The sequence below is a fragment of the Epinephelus moara genome, chromosome 10 (genome assembly GCF_006386435.1).
Source record: "Epinephelus moara isolate mb chromosome 10, YSFRI_EMoa_1.0, whole genome shotgun sequence".
Taxonomy (NCBI): Eukaryota; Metazoa; Chordata; class Actinopteri; order Perciformes; family Serranidae; genus Epinephelus; species Epinephelus moara.
In genome coordinates, this window is record NC_065515.1 from 18755504 (window position 1) to 18770273 (window position 14770).

A 14770-nucleotide genomic window follows, 5' to 3' on the forward strand; every position below is an offset into this window, starting at 1 on the left:
TACATCTGTTGTTACTGTTTTTGTTGATGATCTCATAGCAAAATGATTGCCTTGAACTTCTAAAGGTCAGATTGTAAATGCGTAATTTTTCTTTATAGATTTCAGAGTGAATGTGGAACTTTGATTTATGCCATTTTCTTTCTGCACTGTGGCACTCCCTTTTCCGGACCCTTACAGAATGAGTGTTTCCTCATGGTGTCTTTTGCTTATTACTGATCAATGTCACCTTAACAGGAGCAATGGCATCAATGATGAACCGTGTCATGCCTCGTGCCTACAACTAAATCACAGCCTGATATTCAGTGCCACAGCACGACCATGAGTGTGATATCACTTTTATACAACAGTTCTACAAGCACCATTTATAAGTTAACAATAAGAAGCGACGACAGATTGAGATTTATTTAATGCTTTATGTGGCTCCGCCAACACAAATAGTTCTTCAACTGGACTGGGACTGGACTGTTGCCAATCAACACACCAACATTCCTGCACACTAGCTTGCTACTTTGTGGAAGCTCGGTCTACATGTTGCCACAGGCCAGCTTCTTTGTATCATGAACATTTATCCGTATGTCTCCATTTATTGTGCAACTACCAAGAGTCTGCTGACAGTCGCTTTGGCGGCATACGTGTGAAGACGATGAGTTAACAGTTTGATCAGACAGTACGTTGCGACATCTTCTGACGTCATATGAGCACACCTGGAGATTTGCTGTGAAGTATCCAGACATCTTTGCTTCCCTTCTTTCTTTTTCTGATGACCATTTGTCATTTAACTCAAATGGTATTTACTGAAATATGTTCCTCTTTGCCATGTAGGGCTGCCCCCTAATAGTTGAACAAACATTGGTTGACTAGAAAGGTCATTAGCAAGATTTCATTGGTTGCTTAGTAGCAGAAAAACAACAACAACAACAACAACAACAACAACAACAAACAAACGTTAAACTCAATTAGGAGCTGCTTCTTGTCAAAGTATATCAAAACCTATATGACTGGACTGTGTGGGAATTTAATTTGAAAGGACAGACACAGGAAGTGGCCATGCTTAACAGTCAGACAGTCAAGTTAATTACAGGGCTGGTACCTGCGGTTATTCCACAGGCTAGTTAATGACATGTCAGGAAATCCAAAGTGTTGGATCATTTTGAGAAGGTGAAGGACGAACCCAAGGTAACGTAAACTCATTCATCAATTACAAACATGACGTATCATCTGAAACGTGTAAGTAGCTACATGCCCATTAGCCACTTAGCACAATCATTACTGCTTTGCCGACAGCGTCATTAACAGGCGGCTCGCTCAGTGTGTGACGTGCACTTGTAGATCAAATATAGGCCTATATTAATGAAGGTTCATTAGTACCGTTTTGTGTTTCTCTGTAATGTAGCAGTGTTAACAATGTTACTGATAATATTGTTTCTCAGACCTTGAACTCAAACCATTGTGTTGCCCCACCCAAAATATATAGTTTAAGAATTAACCTAATTTCGTAAACGTGGGAGACTAGTTGACTAATGGCCCTAAATGACGACTATTGGTCGACTAGGAAGATTCTTGGTCGGGGGCAGCCCTATTGCCCTACGTTTGTTACAACGACCCTTAATGTAGGCTAATTAGCTTTTGTACGCTATATCGGCATTAGTGGAATGCCTCCAATCAAACTGCTTGGTCGGAACTAACCGTTGTATAATACAATATAAGCAGCTAATTCTGCAGCATATTCTGAAATCTCTGTCTCCTAGGAATTCCAGTGATACTTGTATTTTACCACCAGTTATAGTAGTGCCTCACTTGCTGCTTTCTCTTTTTAAATCCCACCACACTGCCTCATCATTCACCTATTAATCTCTCACTTTTGTTGTCTCTTGTGTTACATAACTTTCTCATCCCACTTGTCTGCTATCAAAGCATCTCAGTTTATTGAATTATGAGTTTGAGAACTCTTCCTACCCTGGAGGTTCAAAAGAAGGCCTGCTAAAGTTCACATTTCACATTTTCACAGCCAGGAAGGAATTAAGAGTTCTTTCTTTCCTCCTACAAAGACATAAAACATGATGACTATGAGCATATAACCTGACAGTACAGCTGCCTTCTGTTAAACTGTGAAAATGGTTAACTCTAGTTGTATAGTATAAACATGAATAGTGCTATATCATGGGCAACTGGACTTGCTTGAGTTTCTTGATGATGTTTCAACCTCTCAGGTCAGAACTTAAGAAGCCTCTTCAATAAGCTCAAACAAGTCCAGTTGCCTACGATAATAGCGCTTAAGATTACCATGACTTGGATGACTTAAAATCTTCACCAACATATGAACATGATTCAAATTATGTTCACCTTTTACACCTATTTCTCTCCCGTATGCAGTTGATTCTGAGTGTGAATTGACTGTTAAGCTGACGAGCATCTATTTGACTGCATGACATCGAGGTGATAATGTTTCTGTCAGCAGGTAGCACGACACAATGCGGCGTATCATCTTTCACGGTCAGCTCGTGCTGTTGAGACAAAAGACCGCTCACACCTTGCAACTGAGCAAGGAGCTGAATGCTGAGTGACAGTGACTAGCTGCTATCAAATATTCATCTCTGTCTATGGTTGATATTGTGTCAAGTACAAAATATATCTTGTAAAGCTAGGTTTGTGAAAATGACAGCCAGTCCTCCGCTGTCTGTATTTCACTTCATTTCACATTCAGAAGGCAGCTTTCCTTTAGAGCTTCTGTTAGAGGACGGCAAAACCAGGTTCGACACCTGTCAACACTTGTTGCTGTCTTTGTATTGCTTTGTCTGTATGTGTGTGTGTCCTTGTTCTGTCTGTCTTCACAAGAAAGCTTTTTTTAAATTTAGGTAAAAAGAAAAAAAATGCTTCACAAAAAATGTAGCTTTAAAGACATTCTTATTTTTTTGTGTCTTTCACTCAGGAATGCTGTAAAAACACTCCTCTTTATCCCTCAGGCACATACACACACACCTTGGCATGCACAAATAATGTGTTTCTGCTTCACACTAAAAGCAATAATGTAATATTGCAAGTCCATCTTTAATGTCGACACAAGTTATATCCTTTTCTGTATCTTTCTTTATCTCATCTTAGCTGTGCTCCTGGCCTTGAAACCAGTGCTCCGGTACAGTTTTTCATAAACGTGTTATAGCACTTCAGGAAATGAGCACAGGTCACCACTTTTCAGCACCACATCAGTAGAAATGCTTTGTCTAATTGCCCTCAGATTCCCCTTCCTGTCACTCCCACTTGATTCTCTCCGGTTTGTTTTTCTTATTTGTTTCGTGTGAGTGGGTTTATTTTTGAGTATAGGAGCTAAATTTAGCTGCACACCTTGTACTTTCATTTTCTAAAGCAGGCGAGAGGGTAATATGACCACACACCTACCTACACACTTCCTCAGTCAGGAGCACCACAGTGGTGCAACAGCACAACAACACTGTGGCCGTAAATGTCTATAAGTTACCTTAAACTGCACTAAGGTTGAGTTAGATGTCCTAGGCATTAACAAGAGGACATTATGATGGGTTTGTGTGTGTGTGTGTGTGTGCGCGCATGTGACACACAGTACGTTTGACTACATGTGCACCAGTGTTTTCTTGTTTCAGTGCAGTGATAACATAGCTGTCAGCAGCTGAAGCTCATTGGTAAACCCTGCAGGGAGGCTTTGACAGTCTCACCGTGTTTGTTTTCCTCATTTCATTCACACCTCATCCCTGTGAGACAAAACACACTTACACAAATGTATACTGTCATGTATACAATTAGGTACACACGTTCAAATCAAAATTTAAATGATTAAAAGTCAAGGATAGACACTGTCAAATCATATAAGAGTCAATGGAATTTTGTAAGCCCATAAAGTGCAACACACACCGCCGCCGTATGCCGCGCGTCAAAATGCCTGCCTCCATTATATTCTATGAACCAACCCACACTGGCGCCGGCCGACGCGCCGCGCCGCTCTGCTTCAGCCCACTGCTCTATTTCCAGCGCGGCCGGCGCTCATGGCGGCGCTGCGAGAAAAGCCTTTTATGTACGTCTCGTCTCGTAGGATCAACTCTGGTTGTTTCAAATTTTTAATAAGACGACTTTGATAAGAAACTCACCCGTGAAATTCAAGTTGTTGTTACCTCAAAGTTTTTCCTCTTCTTCTTCTTCTGTTACTAGCAGTTGGCAACCGTTGGCAACTAGTGTAGGTACAGCCACCTAGAGGGCTGGGGTGGGAAATACATGTTGACGGTGCCGCTGCGCGCTGCTGCCAGTGTGTGTTGGGGGGCGGCACTTGACGGCCACAGCGCCGCGCCGGCGGCGGTGTGTGTTGCACTTAACCTTGTCTTTTACATTTCATTTTGAATTATTTGTTATAAAATATTAATATCATTAATATGTCTTGACCCCATTGGATACAACACAAAACCCTGCATATTAATTTTATGGTATGCCTTTTCTTTTTTTCCTTGCCCGTGTGTCCTTATGTATCAGTCCATGTCCCCTCTCCAAATTCTGAGGTTTTTGTGGGTCCCTGAATGCAGCACAGGCAGAATTCTTTTTTCTTTCAGCAGCAGTTTGTGAAGCTTTGAGTCACTGAGTGGATAATTGATTGGTCGATCTGATCAGAGCTGATCAGATTGGATCAAATAGCATGTTTTGTGCCCACCAGTATGGCGGATGATAGCGGCTGCAGCAGGACCTCCTTATATGTACCAACAACACAGAACATGTATTGTATACTCGCCTATTGGCTGAAGTATATATAGATACTGTAGTGAATGCTGTCCTGCCACATGACATGATGAACAGAGAACATGTGAATGATGTCCTTTTGTGAAATGCAATCACTAGAGAGCAGCAGTAACCTTGGCACCATTTGAATAAAAAACATCTGTCTTCATTATCTATTGTTTCTTATCTGTGAAATACAAGTAAATACAAGCTTTGTTTCCACTGAGGGAAATGGTGTCAGTATACAGAAACAGACAGGAGGTCTGCGTCACCGCGACACTGAGCGTGAGGGTTGGCGAGTTCAACTTTCTGTCAACAACGTGGGTGTTTTGAAAACACCCCCATTTGCACAGGTAACTTAGCCTGTCCCCCCGCTGCAGGAAATAATGGATTAATCCTGGAAAGCTGTTGATGTAGCACTTATCTCCTTATGAAAGTAACACGGTGGCGATTATTCGACCAATGAGAATTTGGTCGGACGAGAGCATAGTGACCAAATAATCAACTAGTCGACCAGGAGACTACAGCCCTATTTATTTCTGCTGTAAAATTGAGCATTTTAACATAAGGGTCTATGGGGATTGACTCGCTTTTTGAGCCACCCTCAAGTGGCCATTTGACGAACTGCAGTTTTTGGCACTAAGGCATTGGCTTCATTTTTCAGAGAGATTGCTGCTTAGTTGTTACTTATTGCCTTATTCTTGTAATGAAAATAGTTTATTAAAGTTGCCAGTGGGCAAACTGTTACCAGCAAGAAGGTGTTTGTCTGTCTTTGACACTTACTCTACTATCTGTTCAAAATACACTAAAAGAAAGGTATTCTTGTGCATTTAGGTTTTTTTCCCCAGCTATAATGAACTCGTGCCACATCGTGACTCCCAAACTAAACCAAACTGTGACTTCTATGTACTGTTACACCCCTACGAACCCTGCCCATTCACAACTGTAAACTACTCTGTCATCACTCTTTTGGATGCAGGTCAGTAAACAGCTCGATTTTTGTGAGTAGTGGGAAACTTTTGAATTAATTTTCCCTGCCCAGATGTTCTTCATCTAATTCAATAAAAACATATTTCATCTGGAAGTGTTTTAATTTAAAGTGATGGCTAATGGGCAGGTGCTGTTTTGACCATTTTTTAATTGGGATTCATCGATAATTCAGATTTCATCAAAATACCTTTAATACCTAGTTTTTGACTAAAATCCTGGATCTGGTAAACGTAGTGTAAATGATAATATCCTGAAGGTATTTTCATAATGTAAAAAAAGTTGACTTTGATATTTTCAACTTTCTACTACAAGAGTTTACTGTGTTATTAAAATTTAAAACCAGACCACCACTGCTTGGTGGCAGCACCTCAATCCAGTCTGTTATTACGTTGTAAATTACCTACTCTATTATTGATACTATACTGTCAACATGCCATAATACTTACTCCAAAAAAAGGAGATAAAGATAAAACTCATTGTTTACTCCATTGGGAAGAAAAATGGGCCTCCCATGACTCGTAAAGTGAACTACTAGATCACACTGCTATTTCTCAGGAATTACTATGGTCTGTGTTTCAAAAAGCGATACCATATTTTCCTCAAATGGACCAAAACCACCAACAAAACACAAATCATATAAATCCTGAAAAAGTTTTCTTTATTTATAAGACATGTGGCATGGTCATCTTCAACTGCTCACCCATGTCAGGTGATGAATGTGACATCACTGGTCTTGACCAAACTTTTACTTAACAGCCATTCGTAGAAACGACATGTTTATCTTTACCTTGTTTTCAAATGGTGTATTTTCCAGTCTGGAATGATACATCCTGTCCTCTGTGCGCCCTGTGCTCTGTCACAATGTGTGACTCACAGAGAGGAGGGTTTGCTTTTAATGTGTGTGTCCCTTCAGCATATTTAGAAGTGGCATCAATACACAGTTGGCTTAACCTGCCTGTGCAGCTGAGGTATATCTCTGTTTAGCAGTGTGATTCACAAATACTGTCCAGTGTGAGCCGGGCAACAACCTGTTCCTAAGGGTGTAATACAGGCTAAATTGAGGTAAAATTTAAACCCTCTGAAAACAAGTTGCTGGGTCTCAATTGGGCATTTTCTTGACACCATTGATCTACTTTTACTATCATTTAGTTGCATTTTGGTTTTAATTTTTCTATTCCACCAACTTGCTAGGGCAAGTGTGTGGGGTTTTCATGGGTCTATCGAAGGTTACCTTTTAGGACAGGTATTTAGTCTCCAGTTGAGAATGCAGGATCTAACCGCATTTTGAAAGGGACAGCGCTTCAGTATATTGACACATTTCCCGTCAAAGCTGGGGTAGGCAGAAATCTGGAAAAGGTGAAAAACAACCTCCTCCTGTAACTCTCCCCTTTCTATCTTAGGCTCCTCCTACCAGACCACCATGGGCAAATGCATTTCAGCCAGGAACACTTTAGTCAAAGAAAACTTTTTTCATTTGCAGTATTATATGTGGCAATATAGCTCTGTTCTGGGGCCTCTCTGCCTTTCCTCGGGCCTACCCAGAAAACCTCTTCCACGCACCTACATGGAAAGCCTTAAGGTAGAGAGAGAGCACACCTCTCTGCCCTTCCACGTACAAACAAGGAAAGCCTGAGGCAGGGAGAGCAGCAGTAAAGACCCCCCAGCAACAGAACAGAGCCAGCATCAATGACAAACAGAAATTACATTGATGAGTCAGACACAGCATGAAAAGGAGGAGCTGGGGTGGAGGCGGGTTGCAAAGCGGCTTGCAGAGGAAGCAGCATCAGTAGACAGGCTAGAGCAGTTTAAGTAGGGCGTCCTGAATGTATGGAGTTACATCAGTCTCAATATTAATAAATGCACACAGAAGGATTCACAAATACATGTTAAGATTTATATATAAATGACTCTCTCCACACAAATATTTTCAATGCACACACATATATTTGGCATTTTATATAAATGTAAAAAAAATCCACAAATAACCAAAAAAGTTTCACAAATGTATTTCTGATGCACACACAAATATTTATTGTTTTAAATATATGCAATAAAAATCCACAAATATATGTATTTTTATATATTTTATTTATTTATATATTGTATTTAAAAAGTATTAAATAGCTAAGGTTTGTATGGTCTCATGTCTCATGGCTTTTCTTAATTCTGGCTTTTATTCAGTGGCTGTGAAGACAACGGTTAAGGTTGTCATCACGGGGCTGTATCTGATACCAGTCTGTTTACATTTCGGTCAAGTGCTGGTGAACCCCTCACTGTCGTCTGCTAAGCTAAGTGGCTACCGGATAGCAAAGAACTGTGTGATTAATGTTAACGTCGCTAAAAGGGAAAATAAAGTGTTGAGTGCTTTAGTGGAACTAGTTTAGGTTTAATGGACAGTAGGTAATAATCCACAGGAATGTAGAATATAGTAAATTTAGCTAGCGACAGAGCAACACTGAACCCAGGAAAGAGAGTTGGAAATGGCAATGCGCTACGAGGGAGAGGAGGGGAGAGAGAAGAGAGGAGAGGAGAGAGAAGAGAGTAGAGAGAGGAGAGAAGAGAGGAGAGCAGAGAGAGGAGATTTTAAGACTTAAGCTCCAACATTACTTTAACATTATAGTGAATAGAATTGGTTGTTGATAAATTGAAGTTGTCATTTTGTGCTGTTGCGTGAGCTAACTGTCATCATTGACCTATCCACATTTGTCATGTTTTCTTTATTTATCCCCTAGGAATCATTGAAGTGGGACATACTTCAGAGACTGCACGACCGATTAGTACACATCTTGGAGAGAGAACCCCTGGATATTGAAGGGGTTAGGGGTTATTATTGTACTTGTATTATTGAATTATTTGTGAATTTGTAATGGCTTTGGCAATATTGTTAGTCATGCCAATAAAGCTTATTAAATTGAAATTGAAATTGAGAGAGAGACAGATTCACAATCCATGCTTACACACACGCTACAATAACTCTTGTCTGGGCTGTGGGCATATAGCAGCGTAATTAGGTCTGTTTTGAGCTGATAGAGGAGCAGTAATGTGATACACACACATGCTTCTGTGATTAAAGACAAAGCCAATGGCAAAAAGAGAGCAAAAAGAGAGACAAAAAGCAGCAGCACTAGAAGAGCAGAAGAAGAAGAAGGGAGCAAAAAGGGAACAAAAATAAAGATTAGGGTTAGTTTTTTTTAGGGTTAGATTTTAGTTAATGTTTAAGATGTAAGAAATCAAATATATATCCAGTTTTCAATTTCTGAAATATCTAACCAAAAATTCAGTTTTCATGATATTAAAAGTATTTGAGATGCACCTTTATATCACAATACATTAATAGATCTGTAAATTCTATTAAGAAATGGCTTAAAATAACCACACCATATTCCATCACACAGTTTTTTTCTTTTATTATGAACAAACAAATACATCTCTGTATAACCAGGTGGGGAGTACATGTAACAGCCCTCTGACATGAGGCCAACATGGAGTAACTTCAAAACTACATTGTATCTGAAGGTTACCAGAGGTTGACAATTTTGTTGCAGAAACATGGAGAATTCACCGTACTTCTCATTTTATAACCTCAGTAAACTTTTTCAGTAAACTTTTAAAACTTACTTCCTCAATTTTGTTGTAGCTCTTCCCCTCCTTCCCTCTCTTTCCTTCCTCCGCCTTCCTTCTTTTCTCTCTCTTCCTTCCTCCTTTCCTTCCTTGCCTCCTTCCTCCCTTGTTTCCATCCTCTTTTCCTTTTTCCCCTCTGTCCCTCTTTCCTCCATCCTTTCTTTCCTCCCTCCTTCCTCCATCCCTCCTTTCCTTCCTTCCTCCCTCTGTCTTTATTTTTTTCCTCCCTCTTCCTCTCCTTCCCTCTTTCCTTCCTCCTCCATCCTTCCTTCTTTCCTCTCTTTCTTCCCTCCTTCCCTCTTTCTGACGATTCAACTCGATCCTTCTCTGCTCCTCCCTCATGTCCAACAGGTAACTTCTGTGCGCACATTTTGAACATGGCGCTTTTCATATCCCCAAACTATTGGCCTAAAAGCCAGAGTCCACAAAGCAATGCCATCACACCTACACAAGCCCAAATCCAGAAACACTTGATTTGAGGGCCATGACCAAGTCCTGGTGAAACTTCTGGTAATTTTGGTAGTGGTCAGGGAGCCTCAACTTGTGGAAACAGGTGAGAGCCACTGGGTAAGTTGAGGTTACAACCTCAACTTTGAGATTTGATGATGGCAGCTCCCACCCAACCCAGAACCTCACGAGGTTGCGCAGGTCCTCCTGTGACGCTATGGAAGAAAAACATTTATTTGACACCTCAAAAGTATTCATCAGAACATGAAATTTGAGCACATAAAATGTACAAAATATCAAATACACCACAAGGGGGAGGATACACCATGGTATTAACCTTGCATGTTGACTAACAGTTGAGGTATATGTAATGCAACTATTTAATAATAAACTGTACTTACAGTATGTACAATTTAGAGATGTGTACTGTGCTGTATGCTGGGTTTTTTTCCCACAACTTTATTCCTCTACAAAATGAGATAACAGCTGCAATAGAAAACGGTACCTTCCTGGATGAATTTGCGCAAAAATCCAGTGACAAGACTGACTTTTTCCAGTGGAATGCGATCGTCGTCTTCATCATCACTGTCATAGTTAGGTTGTGGCCATTGAATGTGCTGCATCACAAGCTACAGGGGATCAAATACATGGTTCATGTTAGATTGAAACTGGTTAGATGCTGCTGAATGATCTTAAATCGTACAGCATTGATTTTAGATGTACACACCAACACATTTCATAAATGAAATTACACAGTATTTGCAAACAAATCACAACAATAATACATACAATAAAGACACAAGGCAGCATACCTGTGGACTGAGTTCCTCAGTAGACTCCCTCGGGAAAATGATGTGGTGAACATCTGGTCTAGCTGAAAGAAGTGGCCAGATGCCTGTTTCTTTCAGCCCTTTGCGGATTTGTTTGATAGGCTGCTTAACACGTTTAAGTACCTGCAAAAACAATTGACAGACAGAAGGCAACAATTACTCTAAGGCACTGCGTGGGTGTAAAGATATAGTAGATTATATGACATGAAACACGGCACATCTCCAATACCCATCTTAACTGGTTAGACCGTCATGTTACCATAATATTGTTTGACTAAGGTAATAGTTAAAAATGATTACTAACAGCATGTGAAAGCAGTTCCTGGAACAGCCAGTCACGATTGTTGGCGGTGGGAACAGGAAGATCCCATGACAGGCACAGATCAGTCAAGCGGGAGTTTTCTTCGGCAGTAAGTTCTGCATTCTTGAGCTAAAACAGGTACAAATTCACAAAAAAGTGCAAGAATTTCTGAATTACCGTACATCAAAAGTTATCGCAATCAAAAAAAGGCAAAGAAATATAGTCAAGCCAACATCATGAGTAAATCACAGGTATACAAAAATCTATGGAAATCACATCTTGCCAGACATCTAAGCACTGTCTCATGTATTCCATCTATTTGATGAAGTGTGACATAAACACACATATCATGGTGCTCTTCGGGTGCATCAGTGGCTTGATCGATGATTGTGCGTCATGATGTCTCTCATGTTGTGAGGAGCGGCTACAGCATCCCATACATTTTGTGAAATTGCTCTGCTTGTGGTTTCTGTAATAGTAGTTGTTTTATGGGAGTGGGTTATCAGCCCTCAGCCCAACCCCCAACCTGGAGGACCAGGGGATCACACTTCGACTGGTCTCTACCCTTCGACCTGTTCAGCGTGGGTAACCCTACCAGGACTAAAAGACTCCTGCTGACATAGCTCTAGGGGTCATGGAGACGCACAAACCGGCCCACCACGTTAAGGTGGTGATCCCTTTGGGGGGTAAACACACATGTAGTAACTAGAAAATGCCATTTCTGAAGAAACTGCAGTGTGAATGTTGTCTGCTGAAAAGCTGGAGCCAAATTTGGATAGCTGAAGCTAAACTGAAGTGCTAAATTTAAGTTAAGATGAAGTAGCTGAAGCACAGAAGGAGGGAGGGAAAGAAAGGAAGAAAGACAGAAAGAAAGAGGTAGGGAGGGAGGAAGGATGGATGGTGGGAAGGAAGGAGGGAGGGAAGAAAGAAAGAAAGAATATTGGTGTAGGACATGCCAACATTTAACCAAGTTACTCACAAAAACAATTGTTTCTCGATGATCAAGATCAGGGCAGTCAGAGCTGATGTAGCAGTGTCGGTGCTCCCACTAGTCAATAGAGTGACCACAGGCAGACTGAGGCCAGAGAAACCACAACCAGAATGCAGGAAAGAATGGCCTATCATCCGACCTGCCATCTGAAAAAGGTTGCTCTGTTGAAGTACAGCAGCTGCAGATGGAACGCGATGTTCTTTTTCACCTTCAAAAAGGGTTGTAAGAGGAGCACTGCCTAAAAAGAAAAGGAGAAAAAATGTATTTATATACCAGTGCATATTTAAGTAGGTCCATCCCACATTCTGTACTTTGAATATGAACTGATATTCACACGATACAGAGCTGAGAGGTATAAAATGAAATTGTTATTAGAACTCCTTTGTGCCTGTATCTGTTGGAATTTTAAGGATTAGCGTAAAATGCTGTAAGCNGATACAGAGCTGAGAGGTATAAAATGAAATTGTTATTAGAACTCCTTTGTGCCTGTATCTGTTGGAATTTTAAGGATTAGCGTAAAATGCTGTAAGCAGAGGTTATAGAGGATGTACTGCAGTCCAAACACCTAAATTTATAGTGAAGCCAGTCTTCAGTTTCTCCATGGTCATTGAAACAACATGTCGGTTGACACCTTCGCCGACTGCTGCATCTCCTTGAAAATAAAGATAAGTTCAGATTAAAACCACAAAAAAATAAATGATATCCAATATACAGTTACTAAGACACAGCATGGCTATTGATCTAGCATGTATTGGCTTTTCTACTACACCAACATATGCAACAACTTCGGTCTTAAATGTTTTAAATGGAATAGTTCAATTTTGATGAAAATTCAATCATTATCAACTCGCACTTATGTTGATGAAAGGTACATTCTAGCTTACAGCCACTAACAAGCACATGCACACTGGATGAAATGGTGTGTGAGCATGGTGAACGCATGTGCAAGTGCAGCTCTGAGCTGTGCTGCAACAGTGAAGATTTACGGTAGGCAAAAAAACAAATTACTTTTTTCTCAGCTATTCATAGAGTGGCTTTCGTAGACTTGGATCAAGGCACATTAGCAATTTGGAGGCATTTGTAGATTTTTGTTTTGTTTTGGTTGTTTAATGTTTTTTCAGTAGTTCCATAGTGACCTTTATGTGACAAAGCTGCAAGCTGTTTTCCTGTGAATCTCAAGGAGGATTTTATGGATTCAAAATATAATGACTGAATTTTCTTTGAAACTATTCCTTTATGAAATATACATCTTTTATGCAAGTAAACAAACAGTCAACAAACAACAGTCAAAATTCATTCCATCTATAAAAGAAACAAAACAAAAAAACAAGTTACACTGTTTTCAGTAATACCTGTCAGCTTGCACTTGAAAGGAGCGGCCCAGTTAACATTATCCTTCTTATAGAAGGATATCAGTGAACTGTCCTGTTCTTCCACTGTGTGAAACATGTTGACTGACAGAAAGAGGCGTGGACATTCTGAGTTCCGGTCCAGTAGTTCTTCTCGGAACAACCGACATGCTGTTTGGGGATCTTCCTCATTCAGCCATGCTGAAAATTTAATTTAAAAAAAATAAAAGTTGTTGGTGCAAAGGAACTTCCAAATTGGATACTCATTTCAGCTTCTATTCCAGAGTCAAACTAAATTTGTTGTCTCGACAGTAACCTTTTGGAAGCCCAGTATTGTAAAGCAATATGCTGTGGTAGGTACTTGGTATTAATATTACTTTTTTGATCATTGTTTTGTATTTGTGAGTGATCACTTTAATGCATTTACAGCCTCAAAAATGGTCCAGTTTCAAACTACCATCTAAACTACAGTATCTTAATAAAAGAAAACTGCATATGGAGCCAGAGTGTGTGTGACTGTTTTTTTCTTCCAGTTCCAAACTACACCATGGCAGCAGTTGTTATGGATAAATTACCTGCTGAAACTGGCATTGGTGATCGTGGAACAGAGGGTCCTGGCAAATCCTCTTCCCTTGTTGGACTGGCTGCTTCACTGGAGTGAGCTATGTCCATTCTTAGGACAACCAAAAACAAGAAAAAAACAGGTTACAAGAAGAACATGTGAATGGGAAACAGAAAAACCACGAGTTGTGGTTATCTATTTATTACATAAATATCTTCCTGCATATAGTATTTATACTAAGTCATGTATGAGGTGTGGGCAAAAAGAGGCAGGGTTGCTCCTGTTGTGAATGACTGACACACCGCACAATAATGGACTTTTAGCAGGTTCGAGCCATAACCCTTTTGAGTAGGTGTGCAAAGTTTCCTTGCTCTGTCACCATCAGCACTTACATTACACATGCCTTTGCCTTTGTGCATTTCAAGCACCATCTGTGATGTGTGCTGGATCAATACTGCTACATCACCAAAACAGCAAGGGGAGGGGAAGACAGTCCTTGAAACGAAGACAAACTCGGACCTCACTTGAAACCAAGGGGTAGAGAAAAAGCAGCCAAAGCGGGCTATAGATGTATATATATTCGTAATTATTCTAATTAATTACATTATGACAGTCACATTTTTGTCATATTCCATCTTGTGTTGCTATATATAATGCAACCAGGTTCACTGAAGCTTTTTTTTGAATCGCTAATTTGTCATCCGCCGTTGTGCATTGTAATCGTTATTTATCATGACAGCCGGCACTGCACTGTGGTGCACTGACCAGTGGTCAAACAAACCGGTGTAGTACACACACGCTGTTGATGATACATCAACGAGACTGCACACTTACTCACGAGGGTTATGGGTGGAACCAGCAAAATGGCAATAACTGTGTTGTGCGCCATTCGTTCACAACAGGATCAGTCCTGCATCTTGTTGCTTGCACCTCGTATAATCAGAT

General features: G+C 40.3%; 1 long non-coding RNA gene across 1 annotated transcript; it reads right to left on the minus strand.

Moving 5' to 3' along the window:
- Positions 1-9187: 9187 nt before the first annotated feature.
- Positions 9188-13938, minus strand: LOC126396907 (uncharacterized). The gene is made up of 8 exons (XR_007570605.1): positions 13839-13938; positions 13267-13464; positions 12480-12566; positions 11903-12152; positions 10927-11052; positions 10605-10745; positions 10298-10421; positions 9188-10007 (listed from the first exon to the last, which is right to left on the minus strand). It is a non-coding gene; the product is annotated as an uncharacterized LOC126396907 (long non-coding RNA).
- Positions 13939-14770: the final 832 nt, after the last annotated feature.